This window comes from Sciurus carolinensis, unplaced genomic scaffold (genome assembly GCF_902686445.1).
Source record: "Sciurus carolinensis unplaced genomic scaffold, mSciCar1.2, whole genome shotgun sequence".
In the NCBI taxonomy this organism is placed as follows: domain Eukaryota; kingdom Metazoa; phylum Chordata; class Mammalia; order Rodentia; family Sciuridae; genus Sciurus; species Sciurus carolinensis.
In genome coordinates this window covers 177,555-199,871 of record NW_025920311.1, presented here as the reverse complement: position 1 = coordinate 199,871, position 22,317 = coordinate 177,555, and the positions used below count along the sequence as shown (strand labels likewise).

Below are 22,317 nucleotides of genomic sequence, written 5' to 3'. Positions count from 1 at the left end.
GGGTGCCCTGGGGCCCCACCTGTGGAAGGAGGGAGGGGAAGGAGGCCTGGGGAGGAGGGAGATGCTGAGTTGTGACCAGTCTCCACAGAAGCCTCAACTGACCCTCCCAGGAGCTCTGAGGACCTTGACCCTTTGGAGCCATCCTGGGTTGAGAGTGGAGGGTCAGGATGGTAGATCCCTGCATGCTGACCTCTCCTGGGCCTGAGGCCACTGAGGGATGGGCGTCATCTTAGCAGGCAGCAGTCTTCAGCTGAGGCAATCCCCAAGAGGGACTGACAACAGAGGATGCTCCCCCTTTATTTTGAGGCCTGAGGAGGAAGACCAAGGACTTGCTGCCATAGCTGTTACTGACCCGATTCCTGACACCATCTCCATGTCCCTTCACTGAAGTCCCAGTGACGACCTTCCCTGGAGGCCAAGGAGTCAATTTGTTCCCAGTGGCTGAAGCTCTGGGTAAGTGTCCCTGCCCCCTCCCACATGAATCCTCTTGCTGTCCCTCTGGTCCAGGAGGGTGTACCTGGTCCTGCTGCTACACAGGGTGACAGAGCTTTGAGGTCAGTCCTGACCCTGCACCAGAACCAGGACTTCAGGCCACTCCTGTGGGCCCTATGGCACAGGGCCTGCAGGAGGAGTGGTGTGGGTCACTCTGTGAGGACGGGTGACTCAGGAGGGCATGGCACACACAGGGACTGCCGAGATTCCACAGCAGGTAGAAGCCACAGTCATGTCCCCAGCACTAACATGGCAGGCGTGTGCTCCACATGGCCCCATGTCTGAGCAGGGAGGGCATGTGGGCAGGTCTGCCCTGGGCACCTCTGCCTCAGATGCCACCTGGCCTTACCACAGCCCCTGCTGTCCACCCCATGTCCCATTCACGCCCATGCCCAGCCCTACAGGGTCCAGCCTCCAAAGGCCAAGACAGTCTCCCACCCACATCTGCTGGGAGACTGGCTCAGCCAGGAGAGACCCTGCAGCCCTTGGCCAGGTTGGTATCTCACACCCACAGTGACGGCTGGCACTCCTGACCCTCCTTGAGTAGGTTCCCCTGGTGCCCCTGCTGGCACAGCTCTGTGTCCCTGCCCTCAGGGGTGTTTGGGGGAGGTGGTGGCACCTGGACCCCCAGTTTCATTCAGCATGACCATTTGATTCCTGCTACTGCCACTATAAAGTCACCAGGCCCATGATGGGAAAGACAGGCAACAAAGGTCATAAGGAAACTATACAAAATAGACTTTGTATTTTCCGGACCCCAAACATGGACTCCAACTCTCTCCTTCAACTCAGGAAGTTATTTAGGTTAAAAAAAAGAGGACAAGAATCAGACCTGCCCTGGGTGGCCCACCTTGGTGCAGCTCCCCCACCCCGGCCTGGGATTCAGCATCCTGGCTCGTTCCAGGGCTCCTCCCATGACCAGCCCCTGATTCAGCATAACCACCACATTCTGGGAGCCTCACCAAAGCAGCCATAAACATTAAGTCCAATTTTTTCACACAGAACAACTGTCCTTTATTGAAAAGGATAAAATCCCATGAGCAGAAATAGAGAATCTTACCAAAAATATATACAGACATATCTATCTATCTATCTATCTATCTATCTATCTGTCTATCTATACATTTATATATGTTTATATCTATATCTATATCTATATATCTATATCTATCTATATCTATCTATATATATATATATATATATATATATATATATATATATATATATTTATCCATGAATTTACCAGCTGAAAGTTCAGGGTTTTAGAAAACCCAGGAAGAGCCATGTCTGTGTAGCCACCTCTCCCGCTCCCCCCCTGCCTCAGGATGGCTGTTGATGGGCAGTGGCAAACGCCTTCCACCTCTACCGTCCTAAAATATTATCTTTGGAGTGAGCTTCACCAGGCATGGCAGAGGCCTCTCTAAAACCTGGGAGTGAATCATGATTTCCTAAGCTGAATTCTATTTCCAATGCTACAGGGGTGCTTGCTATTTGAAAAGGAGACTTTAGGTGTGGCACACACACAAATTACTTATAATGCAAATCAGTCCTCCGCTTCACTCCTTTTTTGGTAAGTCCAATTTTCACTTTTTCTGGGTGCCTAGGGCTGTAATCCAGGCAGGAGGGCATTCTTGGAGGCTAGGGCAGTGGTGAGGCTAGCAACGTGCAGTTGAATGCTCCAGGCCAGGGCCAAGAGACTCAGAGAGGATGGGGTCCTTCTTGCATTCTGACTAGGAAACACTGTCAGGGATTTGAGACCCCTGAGTCCTCAGTCGGGGAGAAAACTGGTTACTTCCTGGAAGTGACCTTTGTCCAGTGACCCCAGCTCAACCTGGGCTCCCAGATTCCTCTTTCTCAGGCCAGTGTTCCTGGACACCCAGCCTCTGCCATTTGCCATCTTGCTTCACCCAATTCTTCCCCTGCACTGATCGAGACTGGGCCAACCCAAATGCAGCCATCCCTTATACTCAGGACCACCTGAGGCCCAAGCCAGAGGGACATCTGCCCTGGGCCCCACAGACTGGGAAAAAAGACTGTTCCCACTCAAGACACCAGCCACAAGGCAGGGGGTCCCCGGACCACCTTTCTTTCTGATGGGTTTACCACCAATTCAGGACTACCTTCTAAGTTTCCATCACTCACTAGACAGGCCAGGGAACTCAGGACAGTGCTACAGTTAAAACTGCAGTTTTAACATAGCAAAGGACACAGATGAGAGTCAGGTAACAGGGGTCACTGAGATGCAAAGCTGCCTTTCCATTCAGGGACACATTGCCCGCAGCACAGAGTGTGTGACAGGAGCAGAGCCTTGCTCAATTCCCACTTCCCTCCTCCCTATTTTAGAAGCCCTGTGATTAGATCTGGTTCTGCGCAGTTCCTTTTACCATGTAAGGGGACATTTTCACAGGTCCCAGGGACAAGATCCTTGGGGCCTTTAGGGGACATTTTATCCCCAGCCTCACCCTATGACTGGCATCCAGGGCTTTCCTGCTCTGAGAACCGGAGCCATGTGTTCAAGTCATGCTGGAAGACAGAGTCCCAAGTCTGGGCCCTGGCACAGGGAAGAGTGAGAGACCATGAAGCATGAAGCTCAGGGCTTGCAAATCTACGGCCACCGTGTTACTTGGGGACCAGCAGAGGTAGGCACGGGGCAGGCAGCAGGGCTGGCTATGAATGGTGGCTCAGTGGGACTGCCTGGCTGGCCCTGGGCTGGCTGGGAAGGGAACCAACCTGGCAAAGCTCCCCCTGCCCCCAGGTCTTCCCTTGTGCTCCCCCCTCACCAGACACAGGTTCCACACAGACTAGACTGGAAACACAGGGAAACCTCCAGCACAGAAACTGCATCTGCTGAAACCATCTTCCTGATCTCCGCACCTTTCATTCTGCAGCTGGAGCACAGATGTTTTGTGCCTATGACCAAGCAAGGGTTTACTCTCATCTTTGATTTTTTAAAAAATGTTTTCTTTGTTCTTTTTAGTTACACATGACAGTAGAATGTATTTTGACATATCACACATACATGGAGTATAACTTCCCATTCTTGTGGTCCTACATGATGTGGAGTTAGACGAGTCGAGTGACCATATGTGAACATAGGAAAGTTGTGTCCCATTCATTCCACAGTCTCTCCTATTCCCATTTCCCTCCCTTCCTTTCTTTCCCCTTCATCTAATTCAGTGAACTTCTGTCTCTCCCCCTCATTGTGTGTTAGCATCCACATATCAGAGAGAATGTTCAGCCTGTGGTTTTTGGGATTGACTTATTTCATTTAGCATGAGAGTCTCAAGATCCATCCATTTATCAGCAAATGCCATGATTTCATTCTTCTTTATGGTAAGTAATATTCCATTGTTATAGTACCACATTTTCTTTATCCATTAATCTGTTGAAGGGCACCTAGGTTGGTTCCATAGCCTAGCTATTGTGAATTGAGCTGCTATGAACATTGATGTGGCCATGTCACCATGGTATACTGATTTTAAGTCCTTTGGGTATGTGCCAAGGAGTGGGCCTTGTCTTTGATTTTAAACCTTATATTTTCCATGGCATCCAAGACTCTGGGCCACCCCCAAGACTGCCATCTGCAGTTGGGCAGGTTTTTGCTGCACAAGAGCAAAGATGGAAATGATGAGTGGTACACAATTCAGCATGGGCTCTCCTCACCCAGCTGGGAGCCACACACATGCTGCAGCTACCCACAGAAGGTGCCTTCTTCATATCTGCCCAGAGGTACCATATAAGCTAACGGCCCACTCTGACCTCTATTTCAGAAATGAGGACACTCAGAAAAGTTAAGTTATAGGTTCAAGATAGCACAGCCAGTCAGTGATAACTGGAACTGTAACCAGTTCTTTCCATTCTGTGGCATCACCTAAAGCAAAGTTCAAGTTTCCTTGTTTAAGGGGAGGATGTCTAGACATGAGGGACCCAGCATGGTGGCGGGGTGGGTGGTGGGGGCATCAGGAAATTTAACACAGTGGGAAACACAAGGGTCTGAGACCTTGCTCTGTCACTTCTTGGTTGTGTCCCTTGGGCAGGTAATTCACCTCTCTGAGCCACAGTACCTGCACCTGGGAAATGGGCCCTATGGTACTTAGCCAACAGCACTGTAGGGAAAGCGAGAGTCAGGTGTCTGGGGCAGCACCAGGCTGGTGGTGGGTTTTACTTTTATTTTTCTAGCTGAAGATCTACTTCCCCAGCATTGAGAATGAGTCAAGCTCTTTTCTGCCTGGGGGAGAGCCAAAAAAGACAGAGAAGATGAGTCAGAACTGGCTGCCTGCAGCCTCCCCTCTCCAAGCCACGTGGTGTCCCCTTGGTCGGCCTTGGTCGGCCTTGACTTTGTGGATGGGGACAGCTGTGGATTCTGTGTGGGACTGAGCATGCGTTCCAGTGCAGGTTTGCAGGAGGGGGCAACTTCAGCCCCTGCTCTTCCCTGCTTGAGCACCAGGCGAGGCTCTCCCAGGCTCCCTGTGGCTCCAGCAGCAGCTCAGGCAAGAAGCTCTTCCAGAGCTCTGTCCCCTCCTTCCTGCCTTTGTGGATTTTCATTCTGCCTCATCCTCAGGTAAAAGGAAAATCACAGGTTGTTTTGCAGACCCATGAAGGCAAGAGACTGGAGTCGGGACCCCGTGCCTTCTCTGGGCCCTTGCACTGGGGAGCTGGTTCCTTTACCTGGCAGCTCCCAACTGTTCCTGGGAGTCAGTGGGGGTGGTTTAAATGCAGCCCTCACACCTGGGCCATCTCCCAGGAGAGCTGGGAACAGGGTACATCATGTAAATGTATTTGGGAGGAAACTGGCACAGGGTGCATCGCCAAGACCCCCATCATCTCAGGCAGTCTTCCTGTCCTGTGCCTCCACGGCCACATGGGTTCCTTTCTCCTCCACTCAGAGATGACCAAGGGGAGGACAGTGTGAGAGAGTGGTCATCCCAACCTCAGGCTTCTTGCAGAGGGTCACTGACATCCAGCATTTTTCCTGTACAAATTAATAGTGTGACCCATCCCTGGTCTCTGTGGTAACAGCCCCCCAGTGCTCTGTGATCATGAAATGGAATTCATCAGAAGTCCTTTCCACTAAACTCTTCTCCAGACAAGCAGAACAAGGAAGGAAATTGCCAGAATCCCCAGCACCTCTGAACAGTTCAATCACCTTGGGAGAGACCCTGAAACCACCGCAGAAGAACATGGCTATTAATTAAGGAGTGTTCCAGAAGCTACCTTGGCACAGAGGAGGAGTCCGCTCTGCAGATCCCACACACAGCTCCTGACATTGCGATTAACCCAGAGCCTTCCAGAAATTCCAAAGACAATGAGGTTTTATTTTTCCCCTATTCTTCCACGATCTCAGACTTCCCATTTCAAATGGCCTTTCCCTGACTCTCATCTCTGAGGAATCCAGGGGAACAAATTCAGCTCAAAAGCAGAAAATAGAGGAGCCACCAAACTGGAGGTTGCCTAAAAGGGCTCATGGAGAGGCTTCCCCCAAGCATGAGGATGACAGACCAGCTCTGTCTGTCCTAAAACAGGACTCCAGCACCCAGCTGCAAAGGAAAGTTCTTATTCTATGTGCATCCCTTTTTATGCCAAGAAAAAACAAAAAAACAAAAAAAAGCACTATTTCCAATTTTGTAAGTAACTTAAATCTACAGTAGAAAAATTAGAAAACAAAAGGCAAAGTCCATTATAACCCCATCCCTCCTTCAAATAGCCATCAGCATTGGTCAGTTTTGTGTTACTACAATGGAACACCTGAGACAAGCTAACTTTACAGAGAAAAGAGGTATATTTAACTCATGGATTTGGAGGCTGTAAGTCAAGGCAGTATGACGCCAGCTTTGCTGAGGGTGTCAGAGCAGGTAACAACACAGGAGCCGTTGCATCTCCTAACTCAAGTCAGAGGCTGGATGTGGCCAGATTCAGGGTCTAATGCCCTGCACCCCTTCCAGGGTAGCACTCTCAGTGACCTGAGGACCTCTCTTTAGGCCCTGCCTCTTAAAGGCTCCACACCACCTCCCAACAGCACCACCCTGGGACCAATCTCCCAACACATGAAGCTTTAGGGACACACTGAAAACACACCCAGACAGCAGCGGGTGTGGTCCTCCCCAGTCCTGGCTCAGGTCTTTGCACAATCTAGGAAATTGCTCTACCACTGAGCCACACTCCCGGCCCTCCCTCCACCCCTTCCTCTGTGGAAGGAAGGAAGGAGGTTCATCTTCCCTCAGTCCTGGGTAAAAACACTAGCGTATGCCCTGACTCCTGGTCACAAACACAGTCTTAATTTGGGCCTCAGAATGGTCAGTCTGTGGGAGACTAGAATGTGCCACCCTGGAATACACACATTTCGGCATAAGGTTTGCTGAGCAAAAGGCAATTAAGAAGCCTTTGCAGGAAAGCCCTGCCCTCCCTCTGCTGGCAGGACACGGATTTGCAAAGACTAAGGTGCGCTGCCCTGCCCTCCACGGGGAGAACATGGCTGGGCACCTAGACACTCTGGACGCTGGAGCTGCACCAGGGGGAGGCTAGGCCAGCTGGGCTCATGCATCACTCATGGCCTTTGTCTGCCAGGAGTTTGCCTTCTCCAGTTGCCCCCCGAGAGACTCTGAGTCCTTTCCCTCTGTCTCATCACTGCTCTGAAAACCCAGTGCTCTTTGTGGAAGATGCTGCAGAAGCAGGAACCCAAAGCTACCTCTGGGACTGTGATTCCTGGTGTCTCCCCCAGACACAAGAAACACACAGGTTGATGAACTCCTCTTTTTCTGTTTGTCTGTCCCTAACTACTGGGGCCATCCCCACTAAGAATTTATGAGAGTTGAGGAAAGAAAGGAAATTCTTTTTCCTCCTATGAACTCACACTATTTAATCACACCCTCCTAGTGTGACTGGGGCTTAGTCTTCTCCCTCCCCCCAGCTCAGCTGGCACTAGTCTGGGGTGGGGGTGGATGATCTGCTCCTGTCATGGCAGAAAGGGGGGATGGAGGTTTCTGGAAGGGTTCTCGCTGTCTAGGTGGCTTCCTCTCCTAGCTTGCATGGGCTCCTTGGAGGGTCAGTCCCCAGTGTCATTCCTCGGATCTCAGTGCCCATTGATTCTGTCTGGCTGGACATCAGCAGAAACCCTCCAGCATGCTTCTGGGCCTGGCCCTCCCTCCTGGCCCCACTGGACAGGTTTCTGGGTGGCCCTGTGTAGGTTCTCTCTGTGGTTCTCAGGGAACTTTCCACCCTGTGCCCTGACAGAGGCACCCTAGGCCTCTGACAGGCTGTGCCTCTGCCTCCCAAGCCCTTTGCTGGCTCCACCACCCAAACAGCTGCAACCTGCTCCCTGCCCAGAGACATCTCTGGGGGAGGCAGGCCCTACACACTTGAGCAGGCTTTTCCAGGCTGAACCAGGAACCCATTCTTGTAGGGTTCTCTGAGGGTTCCAACAATTTTCATGTTGCTTGGTGTTGGAAGGATCAAGCTCCCCTCCCACCTTCAGGGTCTTGCAGGGTTCCCAGCAGGGTGACCATATGCTCAGAGCTGCCCTGGGCCTTGCCCTTGCCTTGGGCGCTTGCCCACTCTCCGTTCTAATATTCTTGGGTGGGGGAGCTGAAGAGGCCAGGGGCAGGTCCTAGGCAGGAAGGGCCCCGTTCTGACAGCCTCTTACGCACCCTTTTCAAACATGAACTGGGGCAAGCCTCACCTCCTTCGTGCTCGCTGCAGGGGCTCTGTGACCAGCATTTCATGGGGATAGCTTCTGGAGCCTGGCAATGCTGGGATGAGGTATGCACAGACAGTTCCCATGGACGCAGCACCAGTATGGTTTTTCAACTTTATGATGACATGTAAGACACAGTGTGCAGTAGACACCCTTCTTTAACGTTTGAAGTTGGCTCTTTTCTGGAGCTGACAATCTGCAGTGTGACACTCTCACATGAGGCTGGACAGCAGCAGTGACCACAGCCCACTCAGCCATGTGATCTGAGGGGAGGCAGCCAGTACTCCAGGGTGCAGTGCTGCTGGGCTGAGGTGTTCTGAAGGTCAGGTGGCATCTTCATTTTATGGTGGGTTCACAGGGACAAAACTGCATTGTATGTCCAGGTGCATCTGTACGGAGAATTCACCTGAGCCAGAGAGATAGCTGGCCTCTGCCCTTGGACACTGGAGGTGATCCCTCGGTCCCTGCAATGGCCTGCCTCATAGGGTCTTTGGCCCCTGGACAGCTCAAGGTGTGGTTTATGATGGGGGCTGTGGACACACACATCAGTTCTGACAGCCAGAGGAACTGGACACCTGGGGTCATCCCCCTGCAGCATGTAATGGAGCCCAGCAGAAATTCTGGACCCCAAGACCTGGGCAGGCTTTCCTGGGTGGCAGTGGTCTTGAGGGTTGGGAGAAGGAATGGCACCGCAGATTCCATGGGGACAGGATGACCAGAGACCCCACCTGTGGGTCCCATCTGGAACTCACCCTGTGACTGGCTCTAATGTGTGTCCTTTTGCAATGATGATACAGAGGTACAGTCCTTTGGATCCTGCGGGTTATTTTTTATTTTTTATTTTTTTTGCGGTGCTGGGGATCGAACCTAGGGCTCTGTGCTTGCAAGGCAAGCACTTTACCAACTGAGCTATCTCTCCAGCCCCTGCGGGTTATTTTGGAGAGTAACAGTGTGAGTTTGGTTCAAATGTAAGGACCCCAAGCTCACAGTCAACTGAGGTGGGCACAGAGCTGGATCCTCAAACTTGTGGGGCGTCGGAAGCAGGGAGATCTGGCAGGATCTGTGCATCCAGCTGTGTGGCATCTGAACTCATAGCAGAGGCTGCCATGTCCTCTGCCTTATGGGCAGGAAGTGGGAGTGGTCTGCCCAGAACAGGTGGGCAATTCTGCACCAGCTCTTATGTAATATGTGATTTTGAAAGCTGAGCGGGGGCGAGGGTGCAGCTCGTGGTAGAGCGCTTGCCTGGCAGGAACAAGACCTGGGTTCCACTCCCAGTGATGCAAAAGAACAAAACAAAAAATAAGCCTACAGCCCTGGGCCAGGGATCCTGCCACAATCACAGCCTACTTGTGCCAAGGTGGTGGGGTAGGTCACCAAAAGGGCAAAGAAAGTGCCTGCAGATGTCAGCAGGATGTGACTCATGGGGAAAGCTTACAGGACATATGCAACCACTCCAGGAAGAGCTGGGAGATGACTGGCCTCTGTCCCTCGCTGAGTTTGGTCAGTGGTTGTACAAGAAAGCAGCTTTCCAAGCCAGGCACAGTGGCACACGCCTATCATACCAGCAGCTCTGCAGGCTGAGACAGGAGGATTGGGAGTTCAAAGCCAGCCTCCACAAAATCGAGGTATCAAGCAACTCAGTGAGACCTTGTCTCCAAATAAATATAAAGTAGGGTTGGGAATGTGGATCAGTGATCAAGTACCCCTGAATTCAATCCCCAGTATCCAACCCAACAAAATAAAAGAAAGAAGCTTTCTACAGATAACACTGAACTTCCCTGCTCCCAGTGTGCATAGGAGAAAGCCAGTGTCCTTCAGCTGTATGTATCTGGACCATCCAGCCCAGCCTGCTCTCAGTGTTCCCTTAACCTGGCTAGGTTTGGGGGCATTGAGAGACTTGGAGTTTTCCTGAAACCCACTTTAAGGACAATGCAGATTTCAGCAGCATTTCCTGTAAGTCTCGACCTAACCATAGAGTGTGGGACAGGAGCAGGGGTCTGGAGCTGGGAGCAGCCTCCCCTCCCTACCCAGGGCAAAGGAAAATGAGGATCATTCCGGGTCTTCCTGGGGTACCATTGGTCCACACACCACATCCACCAAAGACCGGCATCAGTTCTCAGTGTTGGTGGATCCACACAGAGAAGGGTGAATGGCACTGCTCAGAGAGGTCCTCCTCTGCAGGGTCACATGGGATAGTGGAGGGGTGCCTTCCCACTTCCACAAGGCACCCAGGTCCACCCTCTGGTCTTCATGCTGTCCTCTGTGACCCAGAATGCCACACAGCCCCACACTGGGTGCCTCCTGGGGACCAACCTGCATGGCCAGGAGGGGACCCACACTGCGTTCCCTTGGCAACAGAAGCCATTGGATCCCACTTTTCCCCAGCACCAGCAGCCTCACCACTGCATCTATTCTTTTGATACTCAAGGGCCTTCAGACTTGGCCCTATCCTGAGTTGGGCCCCAGCTTGGCTGGACATAAGAGAAGGAATGTGACCTGCCCCATCAAAATGGCACTGAAGAGTTTCCTATGCAGCAGATTGCTGGGCAGATAGGTCCACTCGTTCAAAAAACATTGTTCAAATGCCTCGGATGAGCCCTACCCTGTGCTTGGCCCAGAGTAGTGACCAAAGTAGATTTTAAAGTCCCTGCCACTGGGGAGCTGCTATTCAAGTTGGGGAAAAGAGACAATAACTACAACGAGTAAATCAGACAATATGTAAAAAGGTGACATGAGGGTTGGGCATAAAACTTAAGCCAGTACTGGGCGAGGGGATGTGTTTGTGACCAGGGTAGTCAGGACAGACTCTGAGCCATGACTTGAAATTGGTGAGGGTGTGTGTGGACTGTTGGGGGAAGAGTGTGCCAGGCAGGAGGAGGGATTCCCTTCTGCTTAGCACACAGCAGAGCAGAGTGGCTGGAGCCAAGGAGGGATGGAGATCACTGGAGCTGAGGCGAGGCAGGGGCAGGGCAGGACACAAGCAGATATCACCAGTTTCAATAGCCACTGCGGGACTTGGGCTCTTACTCTAGTGTAGAAGAATCCCCTGGAGGGTTTGATCTGGCTGAGGTTTAGGGGAATCCCTCTGGCTGCTCCTTGAGTGTAGAGCTGGCTGAAGCAGGGAGATCAGTCAGGATGTTCATGACCTGGTGTGATCTTCCTAACACCATGTGGTATGTTCTACTCTCCCACCTTAAAGATAAGGAAACCGAGGTTCCTGGAGGCAAGAACCAGGAGTTGGCTACAGAACCATGGAATTAATTCAACAGCCTCCTGTCTGCAGTGAAGCCCAGGAGGCCTGGGACCAGGAGTCAACTGGACTTGAATGCCTTGGTGGCAGAACCCAAAGCTGAAGTGAATTCTTTGCTTCCAGTGGGTTGCTCTCTCTTTCTTCCCTCCTGTCCCTCTCTCCCTCTCGTTCTCCCCTTTCTCTCTCCAATATGGTGGTCATATGCTGAATGTGACCTCTGAGCACTCAAAATATGGATCAAGAAACTAAGCAACTGAACGTTAAATTTTATTTAATTTTAATTGTTTTTTATGAAATTGAAATACAGTGGTTACTCCTTATTTGTGGGTTCTCTTTCCATGGTGATCGGTGGTCAAGTGTGGCTCAAAATTGTTAAATGGAAAATTCCAGAGGTAAGAAATTCATAAGTTTTAAAGAACATCTATTACAGTTATGATCATTCTTTATTTGTAGTTATTAGTTTTGCTGTTACTCTGTTACAGCAACTAACTTATAAATGAAGCTTTATCATAGGTGTGGACTATAGGAAAAACCACAGCATATACACAGTTGCCTTCATTGGCTCTTCATTGTTGTGACAGAACACCTAACAAAACCAACTTAGAGGAGGAAAAGTTTATTTGGGGCACCAACCCCAGTCATGGCTGACAGCAGCCTTGCGAAAGATTCTTTTGAGAGACAGGACTGAGAAGAATCAGCCCAGGACTGTCAGAGACCTCGCTAAGTATGGCCGTTGTTTCAACCACTAAGCTTTGGTGTGACTTGCTGTGCAGCCACAGGTAACTAGGAGAGCAGGTGAGGAGCAAAGGCATTTTTGAGCTCAGGGATGTCCAAGGAAAGCTGAACAGTGTGGTGTGGGTCTCTTTCCTGTGGAAGCTTTCAAGGTCAGCTGGTACTTTATGACTTCCCCACTAGGAAGAGCCCTGAAAGTCTAGGGAGAGGCTGCTCCATGGGCTGGGATCCCAGAGGGAAGGCAAATCTGTACCCATTTCCCAGGACTGCACAGCAGATACCACAAATAGGTGGCTCAAAACAAGGGAAATGCATGTTTCTGGAGGTCAGCCATGGGAAGCAGGGGTCACCAGACCACACTTTCTCTGAAGGCTTCAGGGAGGATTCCTGCTTGCCCCTCTGGGATCCAGTGATTGCTGCAATTGATCCCTGGCTGTGGCTGCACCACTCCTGTCTGCCTCCATTGTCATGCGGGGCTGGGTCACATCTGACCCACAATGGACATCCAGCATGAGCTAAAAATAAGCTTTGTTCACAGAGAACTTCAGGGACTGGGGGTCACTGCCTCACAGCACAATGCAGCCTGTACTGTGTGGCACTAAATATGAAGCCACTTCATGGAGGCTGGCTGTGCACCTCACTGTGTGTCAGGCAAGCAGGGACAGTGACCCAGTCAGCTTAGACCATGATGGGAGGCTGAGGAGTGCCCAGGCTGCAGTGACTCACTTTTTAATATTCTTGAGTGGTTTGGCTCTCCATCAGCATACCCTTTGATTTTTTTCCAAGTACACCATCAATAACAGTTTTAAGAAGTTATAATAATTTTAAGCTATATGTTGGTGCTCTCTAGGTCAAAGCATAAACCACTGGACTTTATTTGGGCAGCAGTCATGATCTCCCCTACCCCCTGCCCCCCTGCCCCACCCAAGCAGAAACCTCATCCTGGCCATTCCCAGCTCTGCTCTGCAGTCGCTGCCAGCCCTGTCATGACTTGGCTTGGGAATGGCTGGAGACGAACAGAATGCACCAGGAAAGATTGAAAATCTGCCTAAATTCACATATAGATTTCCCAGGGCGGGGAGGCTCCCATTTTTCCCTGCTGAGGTGAGATTGCTCTTAATTTTCTGACCACCAGAGGTTGGCTTGATGAGGCAGGTGCTGCAGAGCAGGTTTCTGAGTTTTGGGGGTTGCATAGGGTATGAGTTGAGCATCAGGAGTTGCTGATCTTGGGAAGCTGCTCAGATGCACACGTGGGGGCTCCTTTTCAGAGGGGGGTGCTGCAGTGTCCCAGTGTCCCTAACAGTGCAGGGATGAAGGTGACCTTTGGTTTCCCTCCCTCGATGCTCCAGAAACACCAATTCATAAAACAAGCTTCCACCACTCTCATGCTCCCATTTTCTCCTTTCCTTTCCCCCTGCAGCTGATTCTGCAACTCTCTGGGGCTTACAGGACTGGTCAGCTTAATGAGCTTCCCTGGTCTGCCATCAGATAAATGGCGTACCATTAGTCACCTCTTTAACAACCATATTTCTTCCTCAGGATGAGGACTCAAAACTCCTAAATAAAAGATAGTCTGAAGAGCCTCCAGTATCTGACTTGAAGTTCTGAGCCATTACTCTGTGGAGATTCTGGAACCCTCACAACTGTGACAGCTGACTCCTCTGTCCCCTCCAGTTGACTGGAAATGGAAAGTGAGAGGCTTCCTTTGGCTGGAGACCGATGCTTCCTGTGACGTTCCTCCCACTGAGCACCCATTTCCCACCTGACCTATAGTGCTGGGCGCGCTCTCCTTGGGCCCAGACAGCTTGCAGGCTGGACCCAGCTGAAGGCAGGTGGCTCCCCTGGCATACCACAACCACAGTGTGGATTCCCAGGAAATCTTGCAGTACCCTGGAAAGAGGTAAATTAGTTGGACACTGGGTGACTACTCATTGGAGAGTCCTCTCGAATCACTCACCAGCTGCCAATTTAAATGGGCTTTTCTGTGACCAGACCACCTCTCCCCAAACCCATCCCACAGAGATTATCCCAATGCCACTCAACTATGTTTCCCTCCATCACTATTCAGCCTGTCTCTCCCTTGCCAGTCTTGCCCTTCCCTGTCCTCTTCTCTAAAAGGTCCTGTGTTAATCAAGGTAGCCCAGGTGAATGGAAGGGGAGAAGGGTTCCAGTAAGGTGGTGGATGGGGACCTGGGATCTCCTCTCTTCAAGAACAAAGATGAGGTGATCGAAACATGCCACCACCAACAAACAGTTTCTAGAATAAATATTCATACCAGAAAGGAAGGAAGGAAGTCAGGAAGGAAGGAAGGAGAAAAAAAGAAGGAAGGAAAGAAGAAGAAGGAAGGAAGGGAGGGAGGAAGGAAAATCCCCAGAATAGGAAACAGTTAAGGATCAAGTGCCACAGCAGTGTTGATACCTGATGACCTCAGTTTTCAAGATGGGGGCTTTAAAGGGGGGGGGAGGTGGGGACATCTGGAGGTCACTCAAGGTGATATGACTGGAATAGAGTCCCTGCTTAACCTGGAACAGTGAACTGCTACCCTTAAGGTGGAGCAAAGCAGACCAAAAAGACTTCACCTATGGAAACAGGGACTTGGATAGAAGAAAAAAAGAAAAAGAAAGAAAGAAAGAAAGAATGAAAGAAAGAAAGAAAGAAGGAAGGAAGGAAGGAAAACGGGAAGGAGGGAGGGGAAAAGGGAAGGAGAGAAAGTGAAGAAAAAGGAACAATTCTTCAGATTAAAACCCCAGGACTATGCAAAAATAGAGGCAGAGTGATTTTCACTGCTGAGAGACCAAGAAGCCCAACCATGAGAGGACCCTCAGAACTGATCCAGACCATTTATACCCCTGAGTGTTGGCAGGGACAAATATGAAATCTGCTTACAGGAACAAGAGCCTACTGGATGCTCACAGGACCAGGGCAAACACTCAACTTAAGCTTCCAACCAAAGACATTTCAAAACATCCACTTAAACAAACCACCATGAGAGACACTAGAAGTAACCAAGGAAGAATCAGCGCCCTACTAACCAAAAATTAATAGAACATCTGAACATTAAAGTGTACTAAAAACTATGTGGAAGTAAAAGAAAGAATCGGAGCCATAAAGCAAGAAGAGGACATTTTGAAACAAGGGAAAACAGACCTGAAAAACCATCCAAGAGATCTAGAACTGAAACAAATCTTTGTTGGAATTTTAAATTAATTTTGAGATAAATAGCAGAGCCCCAAACACCAAAGAATTAGATACAGGAAGGAATCATCCAAAATGAAGCACAGAGATATAGAGAGATTAAAAATATGAAAATATAAAAGTACAGTGAAGAAATCTGGAAAATAGGGTGAGCAGGCTGAACACTTGTTTTCCAACTTAGAAGAAGAAAATAAAGATGACGAGGGAGAAGCAAGTTCAACATGTGAAAAGACAAGAGTTTTCCATAAGTGAAGAAATGAGTCATCAGAATGAAAAAAGGATAGATAAAAAAATAAATACACATCTGACATACTGTTGAGAAAAAAGAGAGCATCAAAGACACAGGGATCTTAAAAACAACCAAAGAAATAAGACTAACTGCCTGAAATGACAATTTGATGGCCAGACTTCTCAGCATCACCAATGAATGCCAGAAAACAATGCTAGATATCTTCAAAGTACTGAGCGAATGTGTCTGTTAATGTAGCATTAACTACCTAGCTAAAAGATTATCCAGAAGTGAGGGTTGTTAATGAAGATGTTTTGAGAAACAGAGATTTTACTATTATTCATGGATGCTACTGGGAGAACTATTAAAAGGTTTCCTTCAGTTGGAGTGGAAATTACTTCTGGAGAGATTTAAATGACAGTAAAACTACTTAGCACTATCTATAAAACATATTAACATTAATAATGACAATGATGAGGTGTCAGGAAGATTAAAAATAAAGTAAACATAAAATACTAACCAGCAATAACCTGCAAAACAGGAGGAAGAAATTAAAGTCTGAGCAGTAAGATTATAGGTATAAGTCCAAATACAGCTGTTAAATCCCAGTGCATCAGTAATTACAATAATAGTAAATGTGTTAAACTTGCCTGTTAGTTGACAGAGACTAACTGGATGAAAAAAGTTCAGCTACACAAAAATATTTTAAGATACAGTTAAATCCAACAACACAGAAAGCTTGAAAATAAGGGTTAGAAAAATATGTATGCCAAAGAAAGCTGTGTAGAAATAGTAATACTAGAAAAAGGAGACATTGGGACAAGAGCAAGTCTTTATTCAATGATAAAAGAAATAATTCTTCCAGAAAATATACCAGACCTGAGCCACTATGCATTGATTTGTTCTCACCTGCAGAAAACAAAACCAATAGAGAAACTAAAATCCCACAATCACAGTAAAAATATTTTAACACATCTCTGTAAGAAAGCCATAGTGTAAATTAGTAAGAACATAGAGGATTTGAGCCACACAATAAACTACCTTGATCTAAACGTACCCTGATGCCAAATATTCTTTTCAAACAGACATCAGACTCTTAAAACTTAATCAGGTATTAGACTACAAAGGAAGTTTCAGTGACTACCAGAGAACTGGTATCACTTCCACTCTGATACTAAATAATAAAACATAAAATCCCAAATTTAGAGGTTAAAAAGCATACTTCTGTTGAGTGCAGTGGTGCATACCTGTTATCCCAGAGGCTTGGGAGGCTGAGACAGGAGGATGGAGAGTTCAAAGCCAGCCTCAAAAAAAGTGAGGCTTAGCAACTCAGTAAGAACCTGTCTCTAAATAATATACTATAGGGCTGGGGATGTGGCTCAGAGGTCCAGTGCCCTGAGTTCAATACCCGGTACTCCACCACCAAAAGAAAAGCATACTTCTAAGTAATTCAAAAGATGAATCATAAAAAATTATCAAGGGGGCGCTGGCACTCTCGTGGCGCCTCAAAGTGCAAGGGGCAGCGTGCGGGGCAGGTCACGGCGGAGCTCCTTGCGGGCGCCGCTGACTGGCGAGCCGTGCTGCCTGCATCTGGGTCTTGGCGCTCACCACGCGCCGGGCCTGAGGCCCGCCTGACAGCGCCGGCGCCTGCAGCGCGGGGCACGTGCCGGAGGCGGCGGCTGCCCGCGCGGGCTCTTGGGCGCCGGGGAACAGGCTGAGCGGCCGGTGCCCGCCCTGCGCCGCCGCCCGCACGCCCGCCCAGCTGGGACTCCGGGGTGTCCGGCCGGGTCCGCGCCGCTGGGGTGCGCGCAGTTCGGGCTGAGGGGCCGCGTCCAGGGCCCGGGCAGCCGGCGAGCATGGAGGAGAAATACCTGCTACAGCTGATGGCGGAGAAGGACTCTCTGGACCCCTCCTTCACACACGCCCTGCACCTGGTGAACCAAGAAATAGAAAAGTTTCAGAAAGGAGAAGGCAAGGAGGAAGAAAAGTACATTGATGTTGTGATTAATAAGAACATGAAGCTGGGACAGAAGGTGTTAATTCCTGTAACACAGTTTCCTAAGTTCAACTTTGTGGGGAAGCTTTTGGGTCCACGTGGCAATTCCCTGAAGCGGTTACAAGAAGAAACCTTGACAAAAATGTCCATCCTGGGAAAAGGCTCCATGAGAGACAAGGCAAAGGAAGAAGAGTTCAGGAAGAGTGGAGAAGCTAAGTACTTCCACCTCAGTGATGATCTCCATGTGCTCATGGAAGTCTTTGCCCCGCCCGCAGAAGCCTATGCCCGGATGGGCCATGCCTTGGAAGAGATCAAAAAGTTCCTCATCCCCGACGACAATGATTAGATCAGACAAGCACAGCTCCAGGAGCTAACGTATTTGAATGGTGGTTCAGAAAATGCAGATGGTTTGGGGGAAAATCCAGTGGTTTGGGGGAAACCCACCCTGCATACAAGAGGTGTGCTAGCCCCAGCGATAACCAGGGGAAAAGAAGGAGTCGCCGCCCGGCCAGTCAGCATTGGTGTGCCCCGTGTCACTCCAGCTCCCAGAGGAGTCCTGTCTACCTGGGGGCCAGTGAGTCAGGGAAAAGTCCTTCTCACTCCTAGAGCAAGAGTGGTACCCCCCACTGGGTACATACCTCCACCGCCACCCCCGACACAAGAGACCTACGGAGAGTATGACTACAATAATGGGTAGAGCACTGCCTATGATGAACAGAATCATGATTCTTACGAGAACAGCTACAGTGCACCAGCTCAGAGTGGGGCTGATTATTATGATTATAGACATGGACTCAGTGAGGAGACCTAGATTCTTATGGGCAAGAGGAGTGGACTAGCTCAAGTCACAAGGCACCTTCAACGAAGATAGCAAAGGGCATCTACAGAGACCAACCATACGGCAGATACTGATTGTACTGTCTGATGTTGTGAAATAGCCAATCCCCACCCGTCCTGTATACTGTTCAAAGTAATTTTTTCTATGAACAATCCATTTTTAAATAAATCAAAATGCTTAAAATATGAATGAATGGAATTAAAACTACTTTGTTGAAGCATCAACCTGGGAATGAAAAAAAAGACGTGTAAAATTTTGTTATTTCCACTTTGTATATGAAAAAATAGGTCATCAAAAGGAAAAAATAACTTTGATTATCTAGTGTTAAAACAAATAGGTTTACTAAATATGTTAATCCATTCTTTTACCATAAGCCTCACATTTCATTTTAAAGGTTTCCATAAAATTTAATTATTTTATCTTTCAGCCATAAGCCTGTTTTTTTTTCCTCTTGCCAACATGCATTAAAAGGAAAGCCAATTATAAGTGCAAATAATGTGGTACTGTTTTGTAACTCAAGTCTTGAAATGTTCTGTAGTGTTAAGCAAAGTCTCCTCTTGCTTGATACTAAATGAACTTTTGAAAGAAAAAAAATATCAAATATTTAGAACTAAAGGACTGTCAAACATGGGATGGATATATCTAATGCAGTAACAGTAATTTAAAACACTTGTTAGCATGATATTCTCCAATTTCATCCATTTGCCTGCAAATGCCATCATTTTATCATTCTTTATGGCTGAGTAATATTCCATTGTATATATATACCACAGTTTCTTTATCCATTCATCAATTGAAGGACATCTAGGTTGGTTCCACAATCTGGCTATTGTGAACTGAGCAGCTATGAAATTGGAAAATACCATGCTAAGTGAGATAAGCCAATCTCAAAAAACCAAAGGAAGAATGATCTCGCTGATAAGCGGATGATGACACATAATGGAGGGTGGGAGGGGTTAGAGTTAGGGTTAAGGTTAGGTTTAGGGTTAGGGTTAGGGAGGGTGGCAAGAATGGAAGAAGGAAGGACTATATAGAGGGAAAAGAGGGGTGGGAGGGGTGGGGGGGAAGAGAAAAATAACAGAATGAATCAAACAACATTACCCTATGTAAATGTAGGATTACACAAATGGTATGCCTTTACTCCATGTACAAACAGAGAAACAATATGTATCCTATTTGTTTACAATAAAAAAAAAACCAGAATGAGTTCAGAGGGAAAAAAATAAAATGCTTGTTAGTTAGCAAGTTACAGTGGAAATTCATAAAGTAAGCATTCAATACAAGAAATGGGAAATTAATACTAGATAAATGGAAGGACAGAAATAATAAAGACAAGGACAGAAATTCAAGGACAGAAAATAGACAAAAGAAAGAACTAGCAAATGTGCAGTGGATTCTTTAAGAAGATAAAGTAGATAAGCTTTTGTAATTAAAGATAATGAAAAAAAGGCAAATAACACAAGTGAACATTATCAGGAAGTCACAAATTCACAGTAGAATTCATTAGAAAAATCTAAAAAACCCATGAGCAACTTGATGTAAAAAAAGTTATGGCAGATGAAATAGACAAATGTGTAAAATTATCAACTATCAAAACTTTCAAAATGTAATAGTAAAAAGGAAACCTGTGTGTGGTATAATAAAAATAAATATTTGGTTTTCATAACCAGATCCAAGCTCAGAGATGCTAAAATTCTTGGGATTTTCCTGAGTGAAAAGAATGTCTCTTGTTCTTCTAGAGTGTGGGCTAATAAGGTGAGGCCTGGTGGCACCCCTGTGGAGATGGATGCTGATCATCGGGAACTAGGGCCTTCCAGCTTCATTCCCTGACCTCCAGAGCAAGGAGAGGAGCAGAGACTGCATTTGATCACTAACATTTATCACCAATATCCATCACTGCAAATAATGAAACTTCAGTATCACCCTCAAGGAGTTCCTGGATTGGTCAGCATATTCGGGTGTTGGGATGGTAGTATACTTGGGAAGGGCCTGGAAGCTCCATGCACTCCTCCCCTCAGGTCTCGTTCTCTGCACTTTTTCCTTTTGGCTCCTCTGAGGGGTCCTTTGTAATTACACTGTAATTAGAAGTAGAATACTTTCTTCAGTCCCAAAAGTCATTCTAGAGAATCACTGTATCTGAGGATGTATGCAGGAACCTCCAAATTTGTAATCAGGGGATGGGGGTGCAGGCAACCTGGGGCACCTGCCTAGCACCATTAGCATCTGGCATTGGGTGGGAGCTGTTGTATGGGACTGTCCCTTAACTTGTGGGATCTGCACCAACCATAAATGTCAGAATTGAATCAAATTGTTGGGTATTTCTCCTCCAGATTCACATATTGAAATCTGAGACCCAGTGTGATGGCATTAGGAGGTGGACTTTGGGGAGGTGATTCAGTCATGAGGACATGAAAATAACTCAGATTAAAGGCCTAAATGTGAGAAGGCAAAATGTTAAAAAATATGGACTATTTAGGACAAAATATAGGAGAATATTTTTATGACATTTAGAGAAAGATGTGGTAAGATTCCAAAAGCATAATATACAGAATAAGAAATAAATTTAACTTTGAAAAATTTAAAGATCATAAGCCAAAAAGATATTGTGACAAAGTAGGAGAACAAGCTGTACTCTGGAAGATGTTTAAAAACTATCACATGAGTACTTCTTATGGACACTTGTTAGGTATCAGGGCATAATCCTGCAGACTCTCCTGTTAACATAAGTATTCTTGTGCAATTCCCATTTTACTGATGTGGAAAATTGCTAAGTCTGACCATCAAATACCTGGTTAAGGCAGAATTCAAGCTGACACACTATGTGTGCAAAGCTTGCATTCCTATTTAGTGTACCATCTGGTTTCTCCACTGATGTTTCTTGAGCTTCATTCATTCACTAAGTGCCTCATTAGACCACATAGTAAGCAGTGAGGATACCATGTAAGATGCAGTCTCAATTTCTTTCCTCAGAGATATAGCATAATGGAGAGGGCAGAAAAGGAAACATGATACTGTGAATATAGTAAAATAAACAGAAAAAAGGCCTCCCCCACTGCCCTGGTTCATAAGAGAAAAGAACATCTGCATTGATCTGTCCATTTATGGATTCCATCTACCTTGAAAGCAAGGGCTAACAGATGGTGGGCATAAAGCAGTATTGTAGTGAAGTCTCAGATTTTGGCATCTGCATGGTTGAAAGCACCAATGAGAAGAAGCAACAAAGTGAGGAAGGAGTGAACCTTTGCCTCAGTTCTATAAAGGAAACACCACTTAGTTGTGTTTCATATTTTGAGCTACAACATAAGTTCATATTTACAGAAAGGGAAAAAAGGTACCATTTAACTTCCCAAAATAAAAGAAAAAAAATTCCAAGCTATTGCTAGAGACAGGTCACATAGATAGGGCTAGGGCTTCCCTTTCAGTTTCTTGACCTAATCCCTTCAGCCCACACAGGAAAAAATAAAAATAAATTACCTAAATTTAGTAAGAGCCAAGAATCACATTCTCTCACAACCTCTCTCTCTCTCTCTCTCTCTCTCTCTCTCTCTCTCTCTCTCTCTCTCTCTCTCTTACTCTCTCTCTCTCACTCTCTTTCACACACACACACACACACACACACACACATGCACATGCGTGCAGAGGTACCATCACCACCACAAAATAATCAAAAATTGGCCTTTCCCCTCAGGGAAATCTACATTTAAAATTTAGAGCAACTATGGTGAGTGGGTTTCTCATTTCCAAGGCAATGGTTTAAAGATTTTTGCATGATCCAGGCATTCTCTTCTTTAAACTGTAGTCAAATTCTTCATATTCTTATTTGTCTCTACTTTTAGAACCATTTCCGGAAAGTATTCAAGATGTTCCCATGTATCTGAGTTGCAGAGGACTCTT

The 22,317-nt window shown here is 47.4% G+C and overlaps 1 pseudogene; it reads left to right on the top strand.

Moving 5' to 3' along the window:
• Positions 1-17,445: 17,445 nt before the first annotated feature.
• On the top strand, positions 17,446-18,497 carry LOC124975576 (KH domain-containing, RNA-binding, signal transduction-associated protein 3-like; annotated as a pseudogene).
• The last annotated feature ends 3,820 nt before the right edge of the window (positions 18,498-22,317 follow it).